This window comes from Aptenodytes patagonicus, chromosome Z (assembly GCF_965638725.1).
Source record: "Aptenodytes patagonicus chromosome Z, bAptPat1.pri.cur, whole genome shotgun sequence".
Lineage (NCBI taxonomy): Eukaryota > Metazoa > Chordata > Aves > Sphenisciformes > Spheniscidae > Aptenodytes > Aptenodytes patagonicus.
In genome coordinates, this window is record NC_134982.1 from 58,537,744 (window position 1) to 58,553,104 (window position 15,361).

Genomic DNA, 15,361 nt, shown 5'->3' on the forward strand with positions numbered 1-15,361 from the left:
GTCTTAGAATTTGGACAGGTGAATTTTTAAGTACTTGTCTTTGCAACCTTGGCATTCAGCCACTTCGCGTGAAGTTGAACTTGGCATGGGCTTCCCAAGCTTTATGCATGCTCCTTGACGTAAGACCTCACACCTTTCAACTTCCAGGATGCCAAAATCTTAATTTCATCAGTTGGAGTGTTTGAGTCACCTGCAGTTTGTCACGAAGTTGTATGCATTGCCACCAGCGCTCCCAGCTCCTATTCAAGTTTCTGCATTTATCGATTAAAAAACACCTGTGCTTTTGAGGAAAACCTTGAGACAGGAGACAGCTTGGAGCAATGAAGGGCCATACCCTGTCGAAAAGTGAATCACCTTCATTAACCTCACCCTGCTCACAAGTTCAACTGATTTGTCAAGGCTGGGCACCCCGGGGACCCGGACATCCCCTCTCTGCCCCTCGGTCCAGGCTCCCGTGACGGCCGGAGGCCGCTGGCGGGCGGCACAGGCAACCCTGCGGCCGCTGCCCCCACCGCAGGACTCCACCCGCCCTCGGCACGCGCGCGCGGCGGGGGGCGGGGCAGCGCGCGTGGGCCAGCCCCGCTCCTCGGGGGAGGGGGAGGCCCGAGCCGTGCCCGGGTGAGAGACCCGCGCGCATGCGCCCTGAGCGCGGCGCCCCCGCTCGGCTCCGCTCGGGCCGCGCTCGGCTATTTCCGCCTCTTTGTTTTAAACTCTGGGCCGAGCCTTTTAATTTTATTCCCCCCTCCCCCCCCCCCTTTTTTTTTTGGCGGGGGAGGGGAAGAGGGGCTGGTGTTTCCCTCTGTGTCGCGTAACCTCGCTCGCGTCCTCTGCTTTCTTTCTGTGGTGGTGCCCGGGGAAGGACGGGCCAGGGAGCGGAGGATCGGTGGCGGGGAGGAAAACTCCCCGCCAGCCCCGAGAGGCGACCGTGCCCCTCCCCCGTCAGGTCAGTCCGTGGCGTGGCGTGGCGTGGCGTGGCGGGGGGGGGGGTCCGCCGGTGGCGGGTTCCGAGGTCCCGGCCTTCCCCCGCCCCGCTGTGCGGGCTGCAGGCCGTGTGAGGCCAGGCGAGGGTCTTGGGGGCGGGGCGGGCCTGCTCGCCTCCCCCCCCCCCCCCCGGAGGTGTTGGCGGTGGGGGGCTGTGGGGAGCCTCCCGGCATGGGTGTGCGTGGGGCGGGGGAGGGTGCGGAGCGAGGGTCTTCTCCGCCCCAAGGGGGTGGGGGTTCTGCGGAGGAGCGGGCCTTCTGTCCCCCAGGTGTCCGGGGTTTGGGGGAACGACGACTGTGCTTGAACTTTCCGTGCTGCAGCAAGCATGCTGTATTCTGGGGGGGAGGGGGGGGGATGTTAATAGGAGAGGTTGGGTTTTGCGTGGGGTTCCCCAAACACCCCTCCTGGAGCAGGGAGTCTTCTGTGGGCCAGGGCAGCGTCTGTCCCTGTCTTTCTGTCTGTCTGGACAGCTCACCGCCCCCCGCCCCAGGGGAAGGTGGCTCTTGTCTTCTGGGGGAAAGGAAGCCCTGACGCCCCCCGACTCCAGCCCTTCCTACCGCCGAGCAGAGTTGCCTGTTGTGTGGAGGGGCCCGCGGGAGCTCAGTTGCGGGCAAGGCGGTGCTGCCTGTGGGGAGCCGGGGTGGATGGAGCTGTCCCGAGTTGTCCCTGAATGCTTCCTCCCCTTCAGGGGTGGGTTTGCAGGGCTCCACAACCCCACGGCTTATGGCAGAAAGGGTCGCTTTGGGGGGTGAGGTGGCGGTTGGTAGTGGTGGAGATACCGTTTCCGGTAAGCTAGAGAATAGAGGGGACATGTCCCTTGGGTGTACGACCTCAGCTGTGCAGGTATGTGGTTTCAGTGCTGTGTATCTAAGTGGCATATGGGATTTTAAGTCCTGTGAGAAATAGGAAATGAAGTGGTGCTCGTAGGTAAAATACAGAATGCTTGTGGTTTGAGTTGTTTTAAGGTCTAAGGATATGTATATATACACACACATATATATTTGATATTACAAAATTCTGATTGTTTTCTCAACAGTTTAGTGAGTTGTGGTGCTGTCAGATTTGGTCTCTTAGGTTGGTCTCTTTTAGTCTGCAAGTGTTGGGTATTACTTCAGAGTGTCCTGTGTGAAAAGTTTAGCATGTCCTGAAGTTAACAAAGCTCACGGGAGGTTTGATTATTATGGTTTATGAAGTACTTGGATGTTCTTTTGTTACTTCACATGTTTTTTTTTTTTAATTGTTACAAAGCTATCACTCTATGCATGCTTTGTGTCAAATCAGTTTAGCTGTTTGCTGCCTTCTGTATGAAATGCATGCGTCTGAGAAACCAGTTCAAGAAATTCTGGTTTATTATCTGTATATGCTCTGGAACATTCTTCTGGAAATATTTTGTTTGGTATTTTTAAAAATAATCCTACATAATTGTCTTTCAGAGTTTCACAGAAGAATTAAGTTTGTGGATGAAAAGGTTTGAATTTAAAAAAAAAAAAGTTGAGATGAACCTTATGTTTAAGGAGCATCCCATGTATGTATCTTCCATTGTAAATTGGTTTCCTTTATACAGTATGAACAATTAGGCATGTGCTAAATACATTGTTACGAGTCTTTTTAGTACTAGGTAGTGTGCTTTTTAAAAATTATAATTGATTATTGTTGGGTAGGATACTTGTGAATTTTGTATTTGTTCTTTTAGTGGCAGGTCAGATGAGAATCTGAACTGTGATACTTATCATGTGTCTCATAAAGGTGCTCTGCAATTCATAAACTTCTTTGGTTGGTGACAAGGTGAATAGAAATAAAAACCTTGTACCCTTCCAGTAGCTTTACTGTTTCAATTTAAGTTATATTTGTAGATATTTTATAATGTGTTTAAGAGAATACAGAACCTGTGCAGAACTGAAGGTACTTGGTGAGATCATGTAGGATGCATTAGAAAAGGGTCAGGCAGTTTTCTAAAGAGATGCATAAGGGTACTGCAACAGAAAGCTTGGAAATAAATAAAGTTTAAAGCATTCTGTAAACCAGTTTTTGAGGAAAATCTGTTTCATTTCTTTATGTGGGCTGATCTAGCCAGCTTGATCTTGTTATTCTGCTGTCACCGTAGAAGATCAATACAACATTTACAAGTGTTCAGTCTTGAAGTTGACTTACAGTTTGTAACTATGCTAGCCTAATGCTAATGTCTAGAATGGCAGAAATTAATTACCATGCTATGAAAGACTTCTGCTACTAAGAGACTATAAAGTACAGCTTCTAGCTGCTGCAGCTGCCCAACCTACTCTTACTTCTCCTGACTACCTACATGCTTTAATCATGACTACCTTACATGATTAAAGAAGGTAATCTCTAAGCTTTATATTTCAGATATAGATAAGCTTTCTTGCCAAGAACTGTTCTACATTTGCTTTAATAGCTTCCATTTCCTTTTTCCCATATGACTGTTTAATCTAGGTGGCCTTTTTAGCTTTTGTAAGGTAATGATCTCCCAGGACTGAAATTATTCCAGATTAAATTCCTGAACTCTCTGGGAAACTGTAAGAAGAAGTAGAAGCATTTCCATTGAAGCTCTAGGCTATATACAACCTGCGAAGTGGTTGTGGACATGATGTTTTGAAAAGTATGCATGTTGATAGCATTTCACTCTTCAGCTACTGTCTTAAGAGATGATATCAGCTTACAAGAAACTGTAATGAGATCTTGTATGTTACAAAATAAACATTTTCTCTATTTCTTGTTTTGGAACTACTGTCCAGTTGGGACGCATGTGGAAGTAGTTACTAAATGGAAGCTTGTATTGATAATGGTGTTTGGAGATGCAATGGATTTCAGACTGCCGGCATTCCTGAGAGTTTAGTAGTTTAAACTGTTCTCCTTTTGTCATTGCTAGTAAAGATGTTTAATGATGGTTGAAACTACTCCGATTTGCTAGGTTAGGTATGCCGTCACGTTTAAAGGAAATGAAGAGAAAACCTGCTCAGGGCACTTTGATTGGAGTAGGTCAAAAGCCAGGAAGAAGCTGTCCATGTCTTTTAGCTTATACAAGACTTATTTTGAAGCTCTGTCTTGAAGTAAACTTAATAGTTTTGTATTCCTTGCACCTCCCTTTTTAAAATGCAAGCTTGCTGTATTAGACTGTAAGTTTAGCTAATATGTGGAAGTGCATAAATGCAATAAATGCAATAAAGTTGCATAAATGCAATAAAAGGGAAGAGGGAAAGGGGTTATTCTGCATTAAAAGCAATCTTTGCTGTTATGATATGTAACACAGTTTCGTTGCTAACTGAAGACACACTGTAAACAGTGGTTTGTGCTGTAATTGCTCTAAAGAGCCGAGAAAGAACTTGCTGCTTTTATTTGGATTAGATTTTCTCAAGTTAATTTTACTGAATAAGTACATCTATATTCAAATCCACACACTATTAAAATGAAATACTCAGTGTGATGAGAACTAGTGAGATTGAAAGCCTTATTTGCTATTGAAAGTTTGATTGAAGTTTGCTACTGCAGAGACCTGAAGTCTTGCAATCATATTGCAGAGCCAGCATTGTAGGAAGCAATAAAACAGCAGTGAGTTGATCAATGATACTATTTTCGCTTTTTTCCTTTCTTTTTTTCTTAATCAGAAACAGTACTTTATACTAGGAACTTCATACTACACATAGGAATTTAGGGTCTTTTTATTCCTTTGTCAAACACAGCATGTATTATTCAAAAGTAGGGGGTAGTACAGATCATTCAAAAGTAGAGGGAATGACAAAGTATGGTGAGCTCAAGTTACTTGTTCTTTGTGCCAAAAGGTGACTGCTCTCACAGTTATGACTGCCTCTTTTTCAGATCACAATTATAAGTTGACATTGCCAGGGGGGGAAACTGTTGAAGTGGTGAGGGGAGAACTGGAGATAATTGAGGTGTGTGTGTGTTGGCATTACTACAATGCAGGGTAAGATTGTAAGGAAGAAATATGCAGGTGTGAAGAAAACCATGTGTTTTTGTAGTTTTGCTGCCAGTGGAAGAACTTACTTAAACTAGCTCTACCATTATTTTCCATCTCTCTGCAAAGTGGCAAGAAGGAGGTTTATTATTATCCTTACCTACGTATACTTAGGTTGACATTAACAGATAACTATTTCTTATTCTGACCTTGTGACTGACAATAATTTAGAACTTTGCCTACATTTAAAGGGCTCGTGTTTTGGCGGCAATAAGGATCCTTCTTGTTTGTAACTGAGGCTATCCTTATAATTGGAAACTGAGGATATCTTTGCTTTGCAAATAGCATAAATTCATTTTGGTTTAAGGTAGGAAGCATTCTATGTCTGTTGTGTGTGGGCAAGAATGTGCTGTGCTGTATTTGCTTAACTAAGAAAGTTATTTTTTTTCAGGCTGCCAGAATGAGTATCATGTTGTTTGCTGACTTGCAAATGACCGTCTTGTCAAGTTTTTCAGTTTTAGTTAAGAACTTCCTTTTCACTCTCTGCATAACCAGACAGTCAGTGTATGTTACTATCTTTAGTTGATTGTTATATGATCATTGTGATGTTACTGGATATAATACAAATCTTGTGTGATGTGAATTATGTGTGATGTTATGCCAGAACAGGTCATCTCTGCTATCTTCTCTTTCAATGTGCATGCAAACATTAATATAATGTTTGTAACCATAAGTGTCATTTATTCATGAAAATATGTAAGCATTGCCAGTGCAGTGTTTGCTGATTTTTCAGGTAATGTGTTGTGCTGTACAGCTTTTTCTAGTTTGTCACCTGAAAGAACAAGCTGAAAGGTACAATACAGCTGGCTAACTTGTATATTCTTTATTTATGAATAATTGTCTCCAACATTTCTTGTTGTATCTGAACTATTAGTTTGAGTACACAGACTGGCACAATGAAAGCCATGGGTCAATTGATTACTTAGTTGAAGGACATTGCCAAATTTATTTTAACTTACTAAACAAAATGTTTATTTTTATTATAACAAATTTATTTGTTGTATTGAGCAGTGACAATCAGTAGAATTTATTTGAGGAGTGGGATTTTTTTTTTTAACATAGTGGAATGCTTTGTTCATTCAGAGTGACTTTTCCCAAAAATCATTTGGACAGAGAGACATTTGGAAGTTAAAAGTTGTGTCTTGGGGCTAAGGTCGAAATGGACTGGGATCTTATCTTAACTCCTGTGTTTCAGATGATTGTACTTCATATGTATTACATTGTGATAATAACTGGGGTTTGTTTTGTTTATTTTTTTCCCTAAAATATAAAGTATATTCTAGACACAAGGACTCCGATCTTGATTTGAGGATTCAAAATAGGCAATTGGTAAGGGAATATTTTATGTGCTTGTTTAAGTACCTAATCACTCAAACTGCTGAAAATATATATGTCCCTGTTTCTAAATCAAATTATTTCTATTTCAAATTTTAACTTCTGTTAAACCTGTATCTGTTAAAGATACTTCTAATACTATTTCCTCATTTTAAGAGAGTGCTAACACTCTGTAACCAAATCAGTCCTCTTAATGCTTGAAATGCTTTTCTTCCTATCTTTGAATTATTCCTTTCTTCCAAGGTGTGGACACCAAACCCGTGTACAGTGTTTGCCTGATCAGTTCTGTCTGCACTTATGTTGTACTGCAACAGCAAGTGATTCCCTTAGTCTTTCTTGCTTTCACATTATGCTAGTTGGTTGTTTACTGACTGTTTTTCAAGCTTTACTGAATCTTTTTCAGGGAAAGGTAAGCATAACGCCACCACTTGTTAAATGCTCACTTAGAACTTCTTATCCACAAGTGCAAGTTGCTCTTGCCCTAGGCGAAAGTCTGCACTTGCAGAAAAGTTCTTTTGTGTTGGTGTGGAAAGAGTGTAGTAAAAAATTATACTCCGTGAGTGAAATCCATCAGATTTAGAGATAAACATTTACCTTTTTTAGGAATAGTTGCATGGATTTATTTAATTTGTTGAGTGAAATAAGTAAATATATTGTCTTTTCCTGTAGCAGTTTCCTAAGACTGATTGCAAAGTAGCCTTGTATCTTAAATCAATTTATGCTTTAAAATCATGCTTTTTGTATTGGGTTGCTGTAAGATGATAACTAATTCACAGGTGTTTAGTTAAAATCTTGGTAAAAGAAACTTCTTTGATCTATGCTTATACTGTTCTCAAACAAATTGCAAAGAGATGCCCAATATTTTTGTATTTTTTTCCTGGAAAATCCATATATGTGTTTTCCTTCCCATCCCTCTTTTCCCAATGTGTTTGGATTTGATAAATTGGCATTACCTTATCTTGAATCTGTACTTTTAAATTCTAAAGTTCATTGCTACAATCTATGTCTGTTTCTGCAGTAAAATATAAAATCTAGTATATTTGAAACACTGTGGTAATACCTTATTTTACCAAAAGTTTCAATCTAACTATTATTGAGCAGAGGCAGTTTAATTGAAACGTGCTTTTCAATAACATTTATCCTTGTTAATAGTAGCATTATGCTTGGTGGCACCAGAGTAAGAAGTTTATTTGCATACCAATTTATTAATCTTGTGTTTCTAATCCTGTACTTCTATTTCTTGACTGGCTAGAATGAGGTACAAATCCCTCCCAAGATCAGGTCATTCTGTAACAATTTCAGAAAAGACTTGTGTTTATATTCATAAAATGCTTCATTCAGACTCCTTATTTCAACCATTGTCCACAAGAAAACTAGGCTAGATTTGTATAGGCTTATATCTGAGGTAGCATAAATAGCACTGGACCAGATAAAGACGCTTCTGGGTAGCTAGTGGAGCTAATTTTCTTCAGTTCACCTTCTTGCATGTCAGATTCTTTCAATATTTGACAGAAGTCACCAGAAGCAGTCTGCATATATTGATCCACATGGTATTAAGTGAATCTTGGCATTTGAAGGTTTCATTTTATGAATATCTTCCAAATATGTAGGTGTAAAAAGTACTGTATTATTTGCAGTCATTTGTAATGCAACTTTGTAGGCATAATCTTAGATGCTACAATCAGAAATTGTTTATCAGGAATATATTTGCTCTAATCTGTAACAGTTATTCAAATTATGTAAGGTTATCATGCTCAGATGATAATAGCTCATGGGTTGTGTGATCATGATTTTATGACTAAAAATGGCTTGAATTTGGACAAAGTGTTACAGATACAGAGAGGATAATGCTTTGTTTTGTTTTCTTTTTTTTTTTTTGACAAAAAGGTATTTTACCCTGGCCTTTTTTCTTTTTTTACTGAAATAAACAATACAGTGGGACACAAATAACTGTAGGACTAACTGTATATAAGCCATTCTGTGATCAAGTATGTAAATGGTTTATCATCTTCAAATAAAGTATTTTTGCTACTTCCCTTTGGGAAGGGAAGGTACATTCTGTCCCCATGTATCAGTTCCTCCCTCCATCACTCCACCAAATGGGTCAAATGACTTGCCTAGTGGAACTTGAGGTAGACTTTCAAAGCCCCTGCTCTGTCAGGGCATTTATTCTCCATTCACAAGCATGAGTCAACATTGAATTGAATTTCTGGAGGTGATTGGAAAGTGTCATGGAGATTTGCTTTATCTTTAGAATGTGGAAATACAGAGTATAAGGATAAGTGAAAAGATTCCAGATTCCTCTTCTGTAGCCTTACATTACTGTAAGATATTCACTGGAAGAGTGGAGACAAGGGAAGAATGAGCTGCTTTTGCTTCTCCCCCAGATTCCTTAGCCACTTACTGCTTCCCATGATAAGGAACCTTTTTTCGAGTTAGTCATCCATTATCACCATCTGCAGACACTGACAATTTCAGCATGCAAATGGAAAAAAAAAAAAAACAACAAACCCCAACAACTTTCAGCTCTCTCTTCTCCCAGCTTTAATCCAAAACCAAAGGAAGGAAATTTTTTTTTTTTCCCTGAAATTACTTTTTCAAATGCTCATAATATATGAAGAGATCTACACATGGTACATTCTGAGACAAAAAGTCTTTCAGATGCCCAGGAACTGCTGTGTGAAGATTACCGTGAGACAGGGTCCTTTCTGTCCTTGTCAGCCAGTCTTTTAATGATACATGCTTCTTGTGAGGTATTTTATTAAGTTGTGTTCTAAAGAATGAAGGGAGAGAGTGTCAGTGAAGATGTCATCTATTCAAACAACTATTACATTTTTATTAATGTTTCTAAGTTGTTTTGATTGTCTCTTATGGCATAGTTCAATCTCCAAAAGCAATTCTTGGTGAATTGCAGAGAGGAACTAAATTCAAGCCTATAGATGAAGCAGGCTGCAGTAGCTAACATCTTGCACCGAAGGACTGTTTCTTCCCTTTTTACTGTATGTGTCACACATCCATTTAGTGTTTGAAATTTGTTGTAGGGAGCAGTAAGGGTCTATGAAAGTGATTTTGCTTTTAAAAATTCCTGGAGGGAGACTTGAGGTATACCTGGAATGCAATTATTATGATACATAGCAAAAGTAGTGTTTATTTATTTACTTATTTATTCCTTGCATGGACTGGCAGACCCTGTTTCGGCTGAACCTTTTCAGAGAATATTTTCTTCCTACAGTATCTGAATAATTTGTTCAATGTGTGGCTGAAGAGTTTTGTTGGTAACGGACATCTCTTTGAATGCTAATTATCAATTCTGTGATAATTCTGTAAGTTCAGTGATGTTTTTAATGATGGAAACCTTTTCATATAGAATGAATAAAAGATTGATATAAAAAGCTTTAGCTCATAGATGACTTGTCACTGCTTTCTTTGTAACTTGCTGCTTTATGATCTGCTGCTATGGATTAGAAAGGTTCTACAGTATACATTACGTCTATGTGAAATGCTGTTGTGAATGCCTGACTCCTGACAGCATAAAAGCTGTTTAGTGGTTACTTGTCTGCTTTCATACTAGTTTTCCACATAGATGTCTCTTTTACCAAAAAAAAAAAAAATTGTTCTAATGATCCATTCTTCTACTGATTTTATTTTTTATTAGGTCTGTTACTTTGTTTCACCTGGCTGTTAGTGCTGTCTTTGTATACTTGAAGTTGGAAAGACCTAGCTGCTTAGCTATTGCTCTTCGTGTCAACTTCTTTATTTTCACCGACAATCTTCCCTTGCCTGTAACAGCTGAGATCTGTGCCTTGTTTTAAGGGATTCTGAGGAGTTTTGTGCAAAGATCTAAATGCAGAGTGTGTCTTCAACTCATTTATGGACTAAAACTAAACTATCCCAGAGGCTGTAGAGTACCATTACCGTGACTGGGTAAGGAAGAGCGGTTTAACTTTTCTACTGTTCAAAGTTGTGTTTTCTATACTTCTGACTCCTCTAGAGAGACAGACTTGAGCATGTGACAAAATGACTATATGCAGGGCTGGAAAGGGAAGCTTCTGTTCAGGAGGTAGTTAACTTCTCTTGCTAACTGGAATATGTGAAGCTTGTGTCAGTGCTGCAGCAGGTGCCGAGTAAGTTGTAGTAAGGGAAACTGGTAATTGCTTACTTTCTCTGAGATTCGGTTAAGCTGTTGGTATTTGGCAATTTAGAGAACATTTTCATGGCTACTCCTTATTAAAGTGTGAATCTTGCTGAACATAAGGGAAATACAGACTGTTATTTTGGGAGATCTTACTAATGTATGCTGTAAGAACAGCACTTGAGAATTATGGCTGATGGGCAAGTAGGTGGATCTAGCTCTCATTCCACCTGCCTTTTTTCCCTGAAGGGTTTCCCCTTGCTCTTCTGCTACAGCGAGCCTATACAAGCATAAAGCTGCCTTCATCAGTGGTTTGTGCTAATATCCTATATTGTTAAAATAAGCACCTGGTATGTAAGGAATTTTTGGTGCAAGGTGGCCTTTGCCAGCAAGGAGGATGGACAGTTGCAGCCACTAATTTCTGAAACCACAGAAATGAGGCTCTCGAAGCCCTTACACAAGTGAAACTAGTCTCATGGTGAGATTATTTTGTTACCTTAATAATTTAGACCTTTCAGCTCCTGCCTAATGCTGAGCAAATTTTCTCTGTTTTAAATAAAACAGCAAAAGTCAGTCACAGGTCACATTGAAGAATTCAGTTTTATTAGTGCTGAATCCTGTCATGCTATAGTTCTCCACGGGATTTTTCTGTCAGAAGTCCTTGTCCGTGTGTCATGCTGCAGCATTAGGACTGACAGACAAGATAGTGATGTTGTAATGGTGTTGCTCTGCTTTTTGGTCAGAGTTTGCAGAACTACCAGTTAATAATGGCTTTGATGCAGAGTTTAGAATGATTGAACGATATTCCATGTGTTTTATGAGGTTTTCTTGAACTGTGAGACATTATTAGATTATGAAGTGATAAAATGTCTTAACAGCTAAATTTTGGAAATCTTTCCTTCCTGCAACATGGCCAGTGAAGTGAAACAACAAAAAAACCAAAACAGCCCAAAACAAACAAAAAAACCCCAACAAAACAAAAAAAGGTTTGATAATTGCAGATATCTTTTCTGTGAAGTGTTATGTCTTTGTGGAAGATAATGCATGTTTTCATATTGCTAGACATTTAACTTCCTCCCTCCCTTCCTACACACATGCAGAACACTAGACCTAATGATGATGAGGAAATGAAAATAAATGGAATATGAGGGCTTTAAAGGTGTAAGTCTTTCTACAAGTGTAAGTTTTCACACACTGTTATCCTGTTGAGAATATTCTGAATCTTTTTGAACTGGGAAGTTAGAGCATTCTTCAATCATTTGCAATGGGGTTGGGTTGGAAAAGGATGGTTGTTTCAGTTCTTAAAAGACAACCCCCTCCACCCCCCCTCCACCCCCCCCCCCCAGAAAAAAACCTCTAAAAAAAAGTATGTGTGGTCAGTTAGACAGGTACTTGAGAATGCTGGCTTCTGCACTCTTGACTTGAAAATGTAGTACTTGTTTTACATAAGCTCACATAGCAATTTAAGGAAATTTCAGAGATACCAGGCTCATGTCACTGTAATGATTTGATTAAGCCTGCCAAAACTGTGAGGTGGAATCTTTCCTTTATGCAATGTGACTGATCCCCAATAAAAACATCTTAAGACGAGTTCAGAACAAACGGCCTACAAGAAGCATGGCTGATGAAATGTAGCTATGAATGTCTCGTGTGTTTTGGTAAAAGATACTTTCAGACCTCTATGCTGTCTGCTGCTTCTAATGGATAAAGTTATTGCACTTAATTGCTGAAAAGTGGTAAAGGTAAAAAACTGTTAAGATGGCTGGGTAAGAATATCAGTAGTTTACGGCTGCTCTTTATGTTCTTGTTCTGTTTTGGTATGGTAAAGGTGGTATGGTCAGCATGTCAAAATAAGCCAAGAGCTGAAAATGCTGGAATTACTGTTTTTTGTGCTTATTGAATGAGTGCAGGTTTTTTCCCTGTCTTGGTAGTCTATTTCATTATAAATGGGAAAGAATTAAAAAAAATACACAATAAACTAGATTACATGTTGGTGTTTAATTTTCCTCCAGGAGAATAACTTTTCTTTTCCTTCCTCCTTTGTTCAAACTACTATTTTTCACTTTCCTTTCTATTACCTGTTGAACATTGCCATTTCTTTCCTAATTCCTCTCAACTATTCATTCTTCTACTGCAAGCATATGTGCTTTTGTCACTCTAATGCCAGTCTTCATTTTAAGTGCTGTTTATATTGAAGACTATTTCTCAGTTGGTTTGAGTGCAGTTTACATGGGTACAAGAGGAGAAAAGGAGAGTTCTGAGCACACTTGCTATGTCTAGGTTGCTGTTTTTTTCCTGACTTTGTAGGGTTGACAAGTGTTTATTCATTGCCCTTGATTCTGCAGAGGGCAAATGGCCCTGAGGGGTTTTTTTGCCCAACTGTGGAATAGAGGGCCTCACAGTGTCTTGACAGTTCAGCTGCTGTGTTGGGTGATGGAAATCCCTTTTTGGGCCTTCAGCATTGTGACTGGCTGTCCACCGTCTTTCAAGGGAAGTTTGTCATGTGTAATGGATGATACTTCAATGAAAGACTTACTTTCTCGTGCCACACGAGGCCTATAGGGCTGACACTAAAGAAGGGTCTAGAATAGGAGACGATGCTGCCTCATGGCAAGTGCACCCTCTCTAACAAGTGATGATTTTCTCCTGGTATTTTAGTATGGCTATCACCGGTGGAAGGGGAGGGAGAGAGGAAGATAGCAAACAAGCAGCAGTGTAGCTTGGCTTAAAGTTAGGTGACATGATTCAGGCTAGGAGCTTCACGGTAGGATTTGAAAAGTTTCATGCTACTGCTGCGATCAAAATAGGTTTTCACAATATGTTTATCTTGTAAGGCATTAAAACAGAAATTGATATATGAAGTACTGTAGATTTCTCCTTAAAAGCACTCTGAAAAGACAGAATTGGCTACTTCAGAGACTACTCTCTACTGTCATAAACATACTGAACTAAAGATTAATTTTGTTTTAAAAATACTTACGTTCCTAATATTTCATTTATGCTAAAGATTCTACTCGGCAAAGAAGTGGAAATGAGAATTCTTGTCTCACTGAAAACTTGAAACTTTTGGCTTTAGTCTGTTCAGCCTAGGACTAATACGTTTTAGTGGTTTACTTGACACAGTCCAAGGTATTCAGTGAAGAAAATAGCAAGTCCTCATAACAGAAGAGTCAGATGTTACTGTGTTGTCTCCAAATAATAGGACTGTTGTGTTCCTGCTTATTAAAAACAATCAAGCCTTTTGCAGGTAAAATGGTGTTGAATTTGATTAGGTTGTCTTGACTTGTACAGTCAGTTTTATCAATCAGAAGTAAAAGTGTACTGATGTGGGTTTTTATCACCTGATGAGGTTTTCTGTACTTTGGAGAGTTTGGGCGAATATGTAATTGTATCTTAGCTTAGTTTTGGACTGAGTCAGCTCTTTGAAGGGGCTGAGCGTGTGCTCAGATTGGTGTGTTTGTTCAAGGAAAGGGGCAGATGTGCATAGCAGAGAGAATTGCGGAACAAACACAGCAGGCCAGAACTGGATTAGCACACCCTGTTGTCTGAGTCCTTGATTAAGCTAGTGGAACTCAAGATGCAGGTATACCAGACTTCACAACTTGTTTTGGCACCCTCAGATTCTTCACATTACGCTGAGCTGGGCAGTGTTGGAAATCCAAAAATTAATAAGGACTTGTCAAGAAAACTGGCTCTGCTCTGCAGTGCTATTTGGTATTACTCAGACTGTCATAAATGGTGTCAGTGCAGGTGATCTGAGTGTCTCCCTCTCTCCTTTGCTGTTGTACTTGAGGTCTTAAAGCAATGACAAGCAGTTGCAACAGGTGTTTCACATAAAACTTTGAAAATGGTCACTGTGAAAACAGATTCTATTTCATTTGTGTTAACATCTATTTAAAAGAAAGTTGTTGTATGCCTTGCATAATAAAACCAGAGTTCTCTACTATTTATACTCACTGTACTTTGTATCCTCTAAACATAAAGTACTTGCAGAATACTTTCTGCTGTAAAATTAGCAGTGGTGTCTAAATTTGATTCAATGCTTAAAACCTGTACAGTTTTCATCTTTAAAATCGGTTGGATAGTGAAGACTCAAAGCTATTTCTCTTAAGTTCATAATGTCTAGCAGTGCAAACTCCTTTATATTGAACAAAGTGAAATGTTCTTAAAGATAATAAGGGGAGATTGCTTGGATACTTGAAAAATATGCCACAGTAGTGAAATAAAGTAGTAAATTTTTAGATGATGAATCCCGCCCTTTGCAGGTATATTGACAAAGAATTACAAGCTATTGGAGTAAACTTCAGAGGTTATGAATATATTTCCTTCTGGCAATCATTGAGAAGTGTAGCTTTATTCCAACTGTTAATGGGTTGATGTATTATTGAAATGATTTGTATGTCTCCTTGTTAAGAAAAAGGAAGCTTTTAATAGTGCATTCTACTGTATTTTTAACAAGGAGAAATCTTGCAGTCTTTGGAAGTAACACATACAAGCCTCTGGTGCTTTTGCTCTATTTTAACACCTGCAAATCCCAACTCAGATGGTCCCGATTTTGTCTTGCATTCTTGTGTCCCTTCCTCAATGTTTTCACTTTAACAATTGTATTTGTTTTGAGAGAGAAAAAAGAAAAAAAGTTTTCAAAACTGAAGTTTCAAGACTTCAAGGTAATAATTGAGGCAGTCAAATACTGGAAGATATGGAGGACTGAACAGTTTTTGGTGGAAAGAAGAAAAGCTTTTCTGCTCTATTGATTAAAATCCTGCTATGTAATTTAATAATAAATAATGCTAATGATCAGGTTTGTTTTCACATTTGCAGTCAATTGAAAGGCTAGGATTGTGTCTGGAGTAAGAAAGCTGCAGCAGCAAGAGTTCAAAGGAGACTAAACTGTTATATCGTTGCTTCAATTTATATCTGAA

At 39.5% G+C, this 15,361-nt stretch overlaps 1 protein-coding gene across 4 annotated transcripts in view; it reads left to right on the top strand.

Moving 5' to 3' along the window:
* The first annotated feature begins 674 nt into the window (after positions 1-674).
* PCGF3 (polycomb group ring finger 3) overlaps positions 675-15,361 on the top strand; it is a 64,967-nt gene continuing 50,280 nt past the window's right edge. Inside the window, exons 1-2 of one of the 4 annotated variants that reach the window (XM_076362804.1) lie at positions 675-943; positions 6,246-6,301. The gene's annotated coding sequence lies outside the window, so the exon portion shown is untranslated. Of the gene's footprint in view, positions 944-6,245; positions 6,302-15,361 lie in introns of those variants that run through there. The other 3 variants (XM_076362802.1, XM_076362803.1, XM_076362805.1) reach the window with 3 other exon arrangements.